We start from the raw sequence: 14,740 nt of genomic DNA, 5'->3' as shown, positions 1-14,740 counted from the left end.
AAAAAATACTCTTAAAATACAAGTTAACAAATTTTTATTTTTATGATAAAAATATAAAATATAATTATAAAAAAGTATTAAATATTTTTTTAATATAATCAAAGGTATCCCTGACCATATAAAAACATAAACGGACCGATACTCGCTATGATTAAAAAACCAATTTAGGAAAGTTTTCTCATTTTATCACATAGTCAACCATTAAAGTAAAAGAAAAGGAATTCAAAATTTAAAAAAAAAAATTGTGCATTCAAAATTTTTTTCCTAATTAAAAAAATTTGGAAGCTAGCAAGAATCCAATTAAGATAGTTGGTTATTATAGTTGGACTTCGAAATTTAAAAAAAAAAAAAATTTGAATCACGCGAAAAAAAAATTTTTTAACCAAGCTTTTATTATTTAGTGTTATATACTAGTATATATATAATAGTATTAAATTTTTTTATTTTGAGAAATTATTTTTATAGCATAGAAATATGTTATATAATAATACTAGAGTGTTTTATTTTTATACCATAGAAATAGAATGAAGTAAAAGTAAGGGGAAGAACTTAAAAAAAAAGAAAAGAAAAAACACGTTTTCCTAGCAAAGCAAAGACCGCGTCTATAAAACGCATGCCTTAGTCTTCTCTTCATATTTTGCTCGTATCAGCTCTTGTCTAACTCTCTCGGTCTTCCTCGGTTCTCTCTCGCGCGGATCTCTTCTCACCGGGTAATTTCTAGGGTTTCTCTTTTTCTTCTAATTATAATTCTTCTTTGCTACAAACACAGGTCTTTGCTTCGATCTGTTACTCTTTTTTTTTTTCTTTCGTCTTCTTCGATTTTGCGATTTAGGGTTTTTTTATTTGAATAAATTGATTATTGCGGTTGATTAATTTGTAATGATATGGGAACCTTAATGTTGTTGTAAACAGGGTTCATATCGTACGCCAAATGACTTTTGACCTCAGTTGGGAACAGTCGCCATCGATTCTTTGGTGTGATTTTGGGTTTACGAACCGTGGGAGGCTGTGGTGTTGTTCTCAAAAATTCTCTTTTAGGCATTGGACTTGGCCCGTTTTCCACGCGTCAAGCATTATTTGATCCTTTTTCTTTTTTGGATTACTTGATTTGGTTCTGTTGCTTTACCTTTATTCTTAGCGGAATCACAAGTTTCTAATTCACTTGCTCGTGAGTTAACTCATTTATTATTGGGTATTGGGACTTCAATTTTGGGACTTTAGTGATGGGGAAAAACTCTTTGCCACCGGGGTTTCGTTTTCACCCTACTGATGTTGAATTAGTTAAGTATTATTTGAAGGGGAAAATTTTGGGCAAGAAGATTTCTTTCAATGCCATTGCTGAGGTTGACATTTATAAATACGCTCCCTGGGATTTACCAGCTATGTCGAGTTTAAAAACTGGGGATCTGAAGTGGTTCTTCTACTGTCCAATTGAGAAGAAATACGCCAGAGGGGCTAGGTTGAATCGTGCTACTGTATTTGGGTATTGGAAAACTACTGGAAAGGATAGGCCTGTTAAGTACAATGAAGAAGTTGTGGGGATGATAAAAACTTTGGTTTTTCACCAAGGTAAAGCTCCACGTGGGGACAGAACAGATTGGGTAATGCATGAATATAGACTTGAGGAAAAAGATTTGGCTGACAGAGGGGTTGTTCAAGATACATATGTGCTTTGTGTTGTTTTCAAGAAGGATGGTATGGGCCCAAGAAATGGTGCCCAATATGGAGCACCATTTAAGGAGGAGGATTGGAGTGATGATGAGGATAAAAATTTGCCTGTGACTGGCTCTCTTTCCAGTATGTCAATGCTAGCCATTGGTGGTGCTAGTAGCTCATGTGTCCCTGAGAGCCTATGTGCTGGACCATCTGTTGAATCAAGTGGGTTGTACACTCTACCTCTGGTGGTTCATGCTAATGCTGCTGTTAGTGTTACCGCTGATATTGATAGTAATGCTTATGCCGCCCCTATATGCATGGATGCTCCCCAAGTTCCAGTGGTTGCCAATGCTATGGCTGTTCCTGCATTGATGGAGGCTCCTCAACTTGCCCAGGTTCCTCAAGTTCAAGAATCAAATGATAACATTTTATCAATGTTGGAGAACTTCATTGAAGATGAGGCATTTATTACATATGACAGAGGTCAAATGACTGGTAATGCTAATGATTCTTTCTTCCAGGCTCCTCAAGTTTCTGATGATGATGATATCACATTCATGTTGGCACCCTTCACGGAAGAAAGCGATTTGAACAATGTTTTATATCCCTTTGAATAAGATGTCATAAGATATATACTTTTAACTATTGAAACAGCTAGTCTGCATTTGGGCAATGTTTTTAGACGAGTTCTTGTATTATTAGGAACAAGTTTTTCAATTGTGTTGCTGCTGTTTGGTTTACCATTTGAGATAAAAGTTGTAACAACTCCCTTTGGGATTTGTTTCTTAGTTTGTTTCGGTTTGATTATCAGCTTATGCTTTTATAATTGTTTTTATGGAAATTCAGTTTTAACATGCAATGTGTGGTGGCCTTGACTGATATATGTTCATATCATGTTTCAATGAATGCTTCATAGTCACATCTGTGGAATTAATGGTTCACTATGGCTGTGTGGAATTTTTTTTTTTAATAAGGTTTAAAGACATTCCTGCATTCAGTTTCTACATGTTTTTAAATGGTCCTCTTTTTTATATTCGGATAGAATCGTAAGGCAAGTACATACAAGCAATATTACAGGTATATGAGATTTTACAGGTTTTGAAAATTTGAAAATTGAAAACCGACTTGACCAACTTGGGAACCGACTGTGGGATCTGAGAAGCCAATAGCATTGGCCGTAGAGGAAAATGAGATTAGGAGAGTGGTTGGATTCTAAAATAAATCTACTTTCTGTTTGCTTACCTTAATACTCAACTTGCAGTGATCTCAGAAGTTTGTTTACAAAAGCACTGCTACATAGAAAAGCATTTCCTTATTCTAATTTCCTATGATTCTTTTAGTTGCCGAAAAAGCTGTATCCGAATTTTTTTTATGTCCGGACAATGTCCGCTGTCTGACTACTCGTAGAAAATTAAAGCTCTTGTGGGTGGTCATCCGACTGTTATCGGTCCAAAAAACCTCCGCTTGAGTAGCATATCTGTTTTTTTCTTCTTTTTTTAAATCAAGTATCCCGTAAGAAACTAAGGAAATAAATTAAATAGAGAAAGGTGTCATGGGCTCATGAATCGCCAACTGACAATTTCCATCAAAATGTTCCCATTTCAGTCAAATCGACCAAAATGTCTTGCTGATGCAAATCATTTCAAATATTCAAAAAACTCACCAGCAAAATGTTTTATGAATGGTCATTGTTCAAGCTTTTTTAATGAACTGAGTTCAAAAACCAAAAAAATCTGAAATCTCTATACTTTTGTAATACTAAATATGTTCAAGAATTGAGGTATTAATTTATAATCTAAACTACCATACAATATGAACATAAAACTTCTATGGTGTAAACAGAACATATGATTAACACAAATCAAAGGATCTCATCAACGGCAACAATTAATCATTAAGGATAGTCAAAATCTTCATTGCTATAATATATAGTGCATAAAATTATACTCCCTCTAATATAAAATATTTGCCATGTATTGATTTTTAAGAAGTTTAAGAAAAAAAATTTGATTTTAATGTAGTCACTATTAAAATTTAATTTTTTTTATAAAACTAAGTTTCATGATTTTTAATGTAAAAAATTTCAAAAAATCATAAAAAAAATAATTTCAAAAAATAAAAAGTAAAAGTTTTAGATATTCAAAAAAGAAAATAAAACATAATTTTGGGACACCCCATAAAGGAAATATGAATAAAGAAAATGGGACAAAAAAAGTAGTAAAATAAGATAAAATAATATTATGAATATTAATAGATTAAAAAAATATCATTTTATCTTGTATTTGATATGTGCAATAATTAAGATAAGGTAATTTTATTTATTAATCAAAATTATCCTTCATCGAAATTTATATAGTTAAAATTATTGATTATGATTTTTAATGGTATAATAGGACATATAAGTTCAATCTCATAAATTAAAAATAATCATTTTCACTTTAGGAGAATTAAATCATCTTATGCCAAGAAGATTAATTTTCTTTGCAATCATATCATTTTCTTTTGATACAAACCAAATATTATATAAAATTATTATCATTCCATCTTATCTATTATTTTATACACCAAACATAACTTCATATTTTGCAAGAATAATAGTAATACATAGCGTAGCATAAAGTAAGAAAAGAAATTAAATTTTTATTTTTTTGTTTCTTTTTATTTTAATTTAAGTACAATTTTTGAAAAAAAAAGTACTCAAGCCAAATTTTTTAGTAAGACACATGTACACTTATTATCAAAAGAGTTTTTGGCAACGTGAACATGGTAGGATTTCTCATCGCATTGAACATTATAATTAAGAAATAATTAGGATTGCAGTGTGATAAAAGAGATGGACATTGCATGGCACAACGGTCGAACATGATAAGTTTATAACTGGTTTAGCTGGTCTCCAATTTAATATGTGCCAAAATGAGGTATGTAAATTGCATGACACATTATATGTAGGTGACAGAGAAGAAAGGGAAAATTGAGGGACTCATCAGACAATTCAAAAGATTAAAGCAACATTGGCTTTTTAGGTAAAAGAATATATTAGTTATGAAGTGATCAAAAAGTAGAAGGGTATACATAAAAGAACCATTAGACAAGTTTCTCCCAAATCAAAACATAACTGGTTTTAGGACCAAGAACCAAAGGCAAACCATACTGTCTTTCCTCATTTACTCCACCAACTCTTCCCCTGCCCCCTCTACTTGACAAATAAGGTAACAAAGTTGATGAGCCTAAGGAAAAATGAAAAGGGATGGGGACCAAATGAAAGGAAGAATGTACGCAACTGGCAAGGTCAAAAAAGGTTTACAAGACTATAAAGAAGTAATAATGCCAATTGCGAAGTTTGATTGATGGCTATATTGGGGCAAAACCTGGATGGACAAGAGTTAACTTTGCTTAGCACATGCAAATGTAACTGTTGGGGATATTTAGTGGTTAAAAGGGCATAGTTGTCTTTTTCTATGTTAGAAGGCTTCAGCAGACAACTAAGAATAATTTCAACATTTGTGATGACCTAATATGTTAGGTCAATATGACATATCCAATGCCATATCAGCTCAGCATTGTCATTTTTATCCCTAATGGTTTTCCGTTAATTATCTATAAATATGAAAGTCTAGACACCATAAAGTCAAGTTCATACTACTCATATTTCTCCTTATTACTCTCCTTTCAACCTAACATATTCTGACTTACGCATTGAAGTGCAAGCGTAGGAAACACCCATTGTTTTTACCTCAACTGCCATTCTCTTCTATCTTTCCAAGAATATCCTAAGATCAGAGCTTAGCATAAACATTTGACGCGCCAGGTAGGGATCTTTTTCGACTCACTAGTCAAGCACAAAACAATACCACGAAGGAAAATAACCTTAAAGGAAAAAGAGACAGCCATCTTAACCAAAATAGAAACACATAATAGTTAGCACTCAGAACGACCTCCCTCGCCACAAACAGGTCGACTATATACCAATTTCAGGCCTTAACCGAACAAATCCAGGCTCTTAAATAGATGTTGTAGACCATAACTCCATCACAAGCTTCAAAATTGTTTAATCTAATCACCCCTAGCCAAGGAGTCATGATAAGACAACCAAGCTATAAGGAGCTAGAAGCCTTCTAAGCCTCCAAAGAAGAGGAGTATAACACTCCAGTTCACCATTATGCCAGTCACAATTCGACACACTCCATAACCTAAAAATCTAAATAGACAAACCCTAAACCCCAATCAAACAAGGACTTGAAAGCTTGGATGTAGGTCATAGAGAAAAAATTGAAAACAAAAGTAGTGGCATTTGGGGATAAGCTTAAGTTCTTGGAAACCTCGCCCTTTACCGAAAAAATTGATAGAGTCATGCCTCCCAAGAGATTTAAAATGCTGACCTTGAAAACTTACGACGGTATTTCCAATCCCTTCAATTATTTGAAACTTTATAGGACTAACATGATGATGAAAGGAGATGTGTAAAGGCCTTACTACCACTCTAAAGGGTGTAGCACGATCTTGGTATAACAATCTAGAGTTGAGGTCAATTATGACATTCAAAAAGCTCAACCATTATTTCTTATCTCGATTTGTAAGTAACTAAAGAGCAAAGAAGATAATTTTAAGTCTGATGTTGATCCACCAAGGTCATAATGAATCTTTAAAAAGCTATGTTACACATTTTAACGTGAATGTTCTATAGGTTAAAGATGTGGAGCAAACGGTCCTTGTAACCACTCTGACAAGTGGACTCAATTATAAAAAATATCACTTAAAATTAACCTTATTGTTAAAACCACCTAAAACTCTAGCCGACATCCTACTGATAGCTGAAAAATATAAATGCCGAACCTATAATGAGAAACAACCGAGGTGAAAGAAACCCATCTCCTCTTTTTAACGGTGAAGGTGAGAAAGGTTCATCATCCCTCTTCAATCGTAAGAAAAGCAACGATTTTTATGATCCTTCTGCATGAGAGAGACAAAATAGAGCTAGAAACCCTAGTGGAGAAAAAAACTACATTGCACTGAATACCTCTTCAGAAAGGACTTTGATGCAAATTGAAAGAAATCTAACCTCATATGGCTTAAACCATCGAAATAGAGCACAAAGAGAGATCTAACTAAAAGATATGCCTTTTATAAGGACATAGACTATAATGTTGAAGATTGTATCGACCCAAAAAATGAGATCAAAGCCCTGCTATAGAGATGTCAATTAAAGCAGCGAAGATAGGGCCAACCCAAAATAGACTACAGACAAGGTCGAAGAGAGCCCACCCAAGGTAAAGAGACAAAGCCAAAAAATAAAAGAAAGAAAGTTCAAAAAAATGAGGCAATTCAAGAAAAGTTTCAAATTTATAACAATAGGCTGATCGTTAGAGAGATTAGTATGATCACTGGAGGCAGCTCTACCTCGGCTAAAAAAAAATTCAATCTAAGCATGGTTATGGCAGTAAGCACCTTGATAAAGAGAGAAAAATATTGAAGAGATGAATTGATCTCATTCAATCCAAAAGATCTTAAAAGAATCTAGCAGCCACATAGTGATCATTGTCATAGTGTACAACGATGTAGTTAAAAGAATCCTATTTGATAATGGGAACTCGATCGATGTCTTGTATTACGATACATGAAAAAAATGGGAATCAGTGAAAACTAGCTACAACCGATCACTATGGCACTAATAAGATTTAAAAATAAACAAGTACCGATGAAAAGAACAATCAAGCTACCAATCTTTTTAGGGATAGAATCGAAGACTATCACCTCGATCGTAGAATTTATGATCGTCGATGTCCTATTAGCCTACAACATAATATTGAGCCAACCTAGCTAGACTGTTATATGGCTTATAAGCTTTGCTCTCCATCTAAAAATAAAACTTTCAACACCCAATAGGGTTGGAATAGTTATGAGAGATCGGTTCATGGCACAATAGTGTTATGTCATAATAATAAAAGAGGAGACTAGGAAGCAGACTAGCAATTTGATCGAAATTGAGACCAAAAGTATGAAAGAAGGGTAACTAGCAAAAATTAACAAGAAACAGAAAGCCATGAATAAGAATATAAAACATAAGACTAACCTAGTAAAAGTGCACTCTTAAGCTACTTTGAGCTCTTAAGCTTTAACAAAAAGAAAACTTTTATTCTATTTTTTAATTTTTTTTAGATAACTTCAAAGACAACGGAGCTCTTAAACTAGAGTGAACAATTATATGTTATTTGGATCGAGCTAATACGCTAGCCAAAATACAATATGAAATAAAAAATACATACCAATTTCACTACATATATATTCAACAAGTCATCAATAACATACTGATCATCATGTCAGGATCTATTTTAAAAAAAAAATAGTTTCAACCTAATCAAACAAAAAGAGATCATTGATCAAAGATCAAACTCAGATGAAAATCAACCTGAGCCAATCAAAGAACTCGTAATCTGGGATAGCATTCATAAAAAACATATGCAAATCGAAATCAAACTTCAACATAAGGATTAGTTAATTCAACTTTTGAGAGATAATGTCGATTTATTTGCCTAGACACCATTCGATATGCCTAGAATTGATGCCAAAGTAATGGTCTATAAGCTACATACTAATCCTAAGGTAGAACTAGTTTAACAAAAGGAAAAAATATTTACCCTAAAAAGTCAAAGGGCTATCGAGAATGAGGTTTATAGATTACTATAGGCAAGCTTTATTAGAGAGATCTACTACCTTGAATAGATAGGCAACATAGTCATGGTCAATAAACACAGAGGAAATGGAGGATGTGTTTTAACTTTATTAACCTGAACAAAGTATGCCTAAAAGATAACTCTTTTCTCTCTAGCATAAATTGGCTAATGGATGATAATACCAAGCATGGCCTCCTCAGCTTTATGAATGTTTATTCTAGCTACAATCAAATCAAAATGCTAAAAGATGACAAGGAAAAGACAGCTTTTATTATTGAGAAAAGCTTTTACTGTTATAAGGTAATGTTTTTTGGATAAAAGAATGCAATGACGACCTACCAAAAGTTGATAAATAAGGTCTTTAAAAATCAGATCGATCGTAACAGGGAAATATATATAGATAATATGATATCAAAAGCAAGAGCTTGACCAAGCACCTAGAAGACCTCAGAGAGGCCTTTAACACCTTGAGAAAGTATAAATTGAGGCTTAACCCAAGTAAATGTGCCTTTAAGGTCACATTATGAAAGTCCTCTAGTTACATGATCAACCAAAAGAGGATAAAAATAAACCTAAAAAAGGTTTAGGCAATCCTAAACATGAAGGCACCGACTTCGATAAAAAAAGTATAAAAGTTAACTAGTAGATAGTCATTCTAAGCCTATTTATGCCATTATTCAAAATTCTCAAAAACATCAATGACTTCAAGTGGACTCTTCAATATCAAAAAGCTTTTGAAGAACTCATATAGTTTTTATCCTTTTCACTTATTTTGTCTAAGCCAAGACCTGATGAAATCTTAAACTTATACATGACCATCACGGACCAGACCTTTAGTTCGATCTTGATCAGAGAAAAAGAAAAAAAATAAAAATCGACCTATTTTATGAACAAGGTATTGACAGGGCCAAAAATTAACTATAGTGACATAGAAAAACTAGCATATACAATTTTCATTTCGACCAAAAAAGGTCGTATTTCCAAGCTTATGCGATACATATGCTGATCGACCAACCACTAAGATTACAAAAGTTAAAAATATTAGGAAGGCTAATTAAATGAGTAGTAAAGCTTAGCAAGTTCAACCTATATATACTACCCAAGTCAGTCTTAAAATCTTAAGTACTAGTGAACTTCATTGTAAAGCTTACATTGGCCCAACTTGCAAGACAACCTAAGGAAAATGTGAAAACCCTGAAAAAAAATTGAAAGTTTTATATTGATAGATCAACCACAAACCATAGCAAAGAAGCTGACCTTATTCTAATCAACTCAAAAGGATTACAATATCTATACACCCTAATATTTAAGTTCGGGGCATCTAACAATGAGACAAAGTATGAGGCATCGATAACTAGTTTAAGGTTGGCAACCGAGCTACAAATCTAATATATAACCGCTTATAGCGATTCCCAACTAGTGGTTGACCAAATAAATTGAGAGTTTGGAGCTCAAAAAGATAAAATTCAAAAATACCTAGATAAAGCATTGGTCATAGTGGTTGAGTTCAAGAAGGCTGATTTAAAGAAAATGTCAAAGTCAAAAAATTTACTGACAAACTCTTTATCTAAGTTGACCTTACGAATAACAACAAAAATGTCTAGATCAAGTCTTGGTAAAAGAACGATGCATAAAAACATCGAGGACAAGCTCGTAGGATAGATAACAGAAAAAAAACCTAGAAGACATCGATCAAAGCGTATCTGACCATGAAAACATTACATAAAGATAGAATTTGAGCTAAAGCATTAATGAAAAAAGCTTTTCAATACACAATAATTAAGAAAAAATTATATAGAAGATCTTTTAGTCTACCTTATTTAAAATGTGTTAACGATGAAGAAGCAAACTATGTCTTGTGAGAAATCTACAAAAGAATATATGGAAGCCACTTTGGACCTTAGCCATTAGCCTACAAAGTACTTAGGCAAGGCTATTATTGATCAACTATCAAAAAGGATACAATCGAACTAGTAAAAAAATGTGATAAGTGTCAGAGGTTTGCTCCATGCAATATCTCCCCTCGATCGAAGTAACCCCTATCATCAGCTCATGACCCTTCATGTAGTGAGAACTAGATAGCCACATATCAGAGGAGATTTATCTTAGTAACAGTAAATTACTTCACAAAATAGCTTAAAGATAAGGTTCTACAGAAGCTCAAGTAGAGAAATTTGTGTGAAAAAATATAATATATAGATTCGACTTACCTCAATCCATAAAAACGGATAATGACAAACAATTTAAAAATTCGAGGTTCAAGGAATAGTGTTTAAACCTTCACATCGACTTAAGATTCACGTCGATCTCCCTTTCTTAATCTAATGGCTAGGCCAAAATGATGAACAAGACAATATTAAAAATCCTAAAAAAAAAAGACTAGATGCAGCAAAAAGGAAATAGGTCGATGAACTATAATGGGTGTTATGGATCTTGTAGACAACCACCAAAGTACCAATAAGAGAAATCTCGTTCTATCTGGCATTTAGAACGAAGGTTGTAATACCTATTGAGATCAACCTTTTGAGCTTAAAAGTCTAATTAGGGTTAGAAGAAAAAAATAAAAAAGCATTTAAGGCTGACCTAGACCTTATCGAAGAATAAAAAGATATAACCCTAACACGGATAACAGCTTATTAGTAAAAAGTGTCCAGTTATTATAAAAAAGGTTCTATTATAAGCACATCAAGAAGAGTAACCTGATACTTTAAAAAGTTAAAGCCTTAGGAGTAAATGACCAAGGTAGCAAATTAACTCCAACCTACGAATGACCATATATAGTTAAAGAAATCATCCATGAAGCAACCTATAAATTACAGAATATGAATGGAATTGTCATCCTAAGGACATGGAATGTGAATAACTTAAAGGTCTATTATCAATAACTCAACCTAAATTAAGCTCACACTTATACTTGAATACAAAAATCAAATTACACTCAACGACCTCACACCTAATTGACCTAACATAATCTAACCTAAATCTTAGATGGATTTTCAAGTTAATTTAATTCGAGTGACTAAGTAAATCCTCGATTCATTAAACCAAGCTCAAACTTCTTTGATTAACCGTGCTTATACGAATAAAGAAAAATTGTAATAACAAAACTGAGCTAAAGCTTGGACTGAATTGAACAAAATTTTTTATTTGATTTTTTATCAAATACAAAAGTTGTTAACAAATAGTTTGTCAAACAGGTCATTCCAATCCGAGTCATTACAAAAATTGACCCATACATTAGTAAAAATTTACAAAAGTTAAAAACAAAAAAAGAATCATGTGTTAGTAACATCAGTAGCAGCAATAGTATGAGCAGTGTCCTCATCAACAAGAGCAGCAATGATGACTTTATCCTCTTCAGCCTTCTCTATCTTATGCTCAGGCCCCAAAGTTGCCTTAAACTAAGCATTTATAGCCTCATCATCATCCTCTTCCACTTCTTCCTCTTTTTTATGCTAATTTAGAGGAGGCTTTGATCTAATATTGTTGATATCAAAATTAAAAAGATCAAGGTTAAGGTGAAAAATTTTAAATTGTACCTCATCATTGGTCAGGCAAAAAGCATTTAGCACATTTTTCCCAGAGAATTCCACTTTTAGCTAAAAGAATTCGTTGGAAGCCTTGAACTCCTCCATAAGTTTTTTCTTCATATCTTCTCTCTTTCTCTCTCTCTCTTTAACCTCTAACTCAAACTTCAACCTCATTATCTCGACCAAAACATCATTAAGCTTGAGCTCGATCTGCTTCTTTATAAACTTGACTAAGGTTTTATCAACCAGGATGGCTTCTAGCTTTACTGTCAACTCATCATTCATCTTTTTTTGCTCAACCTTTTTCTTATAGGATGCACTTAGGTTGGATTTGACATTGCTCAGAGCATCCAAGCTTTTTTTATTTTCCTCGATCAGGGCAACCACATCCTTTTCAGCTTTGGTAGGCAGGTCATAACTAAGTAGGCATGGTGGAGGGCCTAGCTAGTGTTGTCTAAGGCTTAAGCTAGGAATTTCTATTGGACTACATAAAACTAACTCAGACTTAAGAAAATTAAAAACAATAAGAAATTGAGCTGAAGTCAAGTAGTACTTACTAAGAAAAGATACCATGACCTTGCAAAACATCCTCGCTATATTGAGGTTCTTGGTGGGTCGTAAGAACGAAATCTAACCTTGTAAAGATCTTCTTCAAGCTGGGTTTTAACACCCTGGCTTTGGGATTCTCTAAGGTGAAAGGAGACCTTCACCATTGGTTTTTTAATAGAATGAGGCACTTATGCTGAGGAGAGATCTCGACCAACCCTAACTTTCATCTTTCACGCTATTGGAGAGCACTGCACTGGGTGGTTGACAACCTTGTCCCCCTAGCAAGATGGGGTCTTGAGCTAAATTTTCTTTTAGTCTCTTTTGGGCTTAGGGGCATACTAGTACAAGGCAAAGTCAAAGTCATCGTTGGTGGATAGCTCTCTAAAATCGAGCTAATAGTTAGATAAAAATTAGGTTAAAATAAATCATACAAGGTTACCTTAAACTTACCCTAGTACTTTGTCTCATCTATTACTTCGGGGAAGTCAACTTATGGGCATTAATAATGAGCTTTGCCTATAAGTGTACTCTATTATTTTATCTTGATCTGATAAATTTAGGATGAAAAAAGCCACTGGTGCATCCATAAAAATGTCAGGCACAATTATTATTCCCACACCTCGACCTCGATAGTACCTTCAACCATGATCGCATTATCTTTATTTATTTTTTGTTTTTGAAGGCAAAGGAAGAGTAGCTTTCTATTTTTTATTGAGCTCGAACAATCGACAAATAGTTTTTTATTAGGTCAAGCTATTACATAATATCACCTCTTATCATTGGGGTGCATTTAATATAAAAGAATTCCCTGAATAAAGAGAGAGAAAAAAGAATGTTTAGATGTTGATAAAGAATAATGAAAGCAATTATATACCATATAAAGTTTGGAGTGAGCTGAGTGACAGTCAAATTGTAAAAATTAAAAATTGAAACAAATAAAAAATGAAGTGAAAACCTCAGACCAACCATGAAAGAATCTCAATATACATAGAGCCAATGTGACTCCAATTTATCAATAAGCCAGTCTGAAGAGTTCAACATTATTATACTGTACCCCTCTTTAGAAAAAAGGTCATCATGAAAGTGCGAACGTAATGAGTTGAACATATGTTAGGACAGTCTTCAGGATTTACCCTACCCTTTAATTCACTTATCACATCCTTGGGTGTCATACCAAGGTCACAAAGATTTTATATAGGGACCTTAGCCAGTTTGTCCTACTTTATAGGATTCCCTTCCCCGTCATCACTTTTCCCAACTGAGGTAGTCTCTTCTCCTTATTCCTCTTCGAACCCCTCATCATCATAAGAATCTTCATAGCCAGAAGACTTTGACTCTTAAACAAGAGCAAGATTTCAAGGTTGAACCCTAGCTAAGAGCAACTTAACTTTTGAGGAAGAAGGATGAGGTGGAGACCCTTTAGAAAAAAAATGATCATAAAAAAAACTGACCGAAGGGGATAGAAATGACAACAGGAGTATCAATATGTGGAAGAGTAAAAATAGAAGAAAATTGATGTGACTAAACCCCAAAAAATAGAATAGCCAAATATGGAAAAAAGTGATGGATTTTGTAAGTCGAAGTATATTTGAGCACATAGTTCCTTTATACTCAAGACTTATTTTCTTCTTGCCCGAGCATTTTTTTCATTTTGTCACAGCCTTACCTTGGACATTGGGTTGAACCAAAAAGCCATCTTTTGACAATCATGACCTCTAATGACTGGCAGAATCAAGTCGTCATCATCCTGCTTGAGCTAACCCCCCTAGGTTTTACCTTAAAACTTTCAGCCTCTTCAAAACTTACACTAGAAGACATAGTTAAAAATACGTACCAAAAAAATTAAAAAAAAAACTTTAAAGTCGAAAAGCTTTTTAGATCAAAAAATTCAAATCGAACTAAGAGCAAAAAAAGTAAAAAAATGGAAAATGAAGCCTCACTAGCCTTTCATATAGTCGCACACAGATCAGATAAACAGTACAAACCACATCATGCGTCAAAGTGAAGATAGAAAAATATCTTTTCGTCGTTCTTCTTTAAATTTTTTCGCTTAGACTACCTCTCTCCTAATGCCATCAAACCGGCTAGATCGAACGAATTCCAAGTTAGATCGACAAAACTCAACAACCTTTTGGGATAAGCCAGATGCTCGATTCATCACCAGAGTTCAAAGTTAAAACTCAAATCCAAACTTCTAAAATAAAACACAAGTCTCACATCAACCAGACAAACCCCACCACTAATATCCCGAACCATTCTGAATAATTAATACCTTGGCAACCTTTAAGTTGGCTATGCATTCAACTTAAGAAATAAATATAAGATCAGATGCTC

At 33.5% G+C, this 14,740-nt stretch overlaps 1 pseudogene across 1 annotated transcript; it reads left to right on the top strand.

Moving 5' to 3' along the window:
- Positions 1-572: 572 nt before the first annotated feature.
- On the top strand, positions 573-2,515 carry LOC111299768 (NAC domain-containing protein 82 pseudogene; annotated as a pseudogene). Its single transcript, XR_016329924.1, has 2 exons — positions 573-710; positions 913-2,515. The product of XR_016329924.1 is annotated as an NAC domain-containing protein 82 pseudogene (transcript).
- Positions 2,516-14,740: the final 12,225 nt, after the last annotated feature.

The sequence above is a fragment of the Durio zibethinus genome, chromosome 18 (assembly GCF_047325235.1).
Source record: "Durio zibethinus cultivar Kanyao isolate XHJ-2024 chromosome 18, ASM4732523v1, whole genome shotgun sequence".
NCBI classification, from domain to species: Eukaryota; Viridiplantae; Streptophyta; class Magnoliopsida; order Malvales; family Malvaceae; genus Durio; species Durio zibethinus.
The sequence above is the reverse complement of the archived record's forward strand: the minus strand, read 5'-3'. Positions and strand labels throughout refer to the sequence as shown.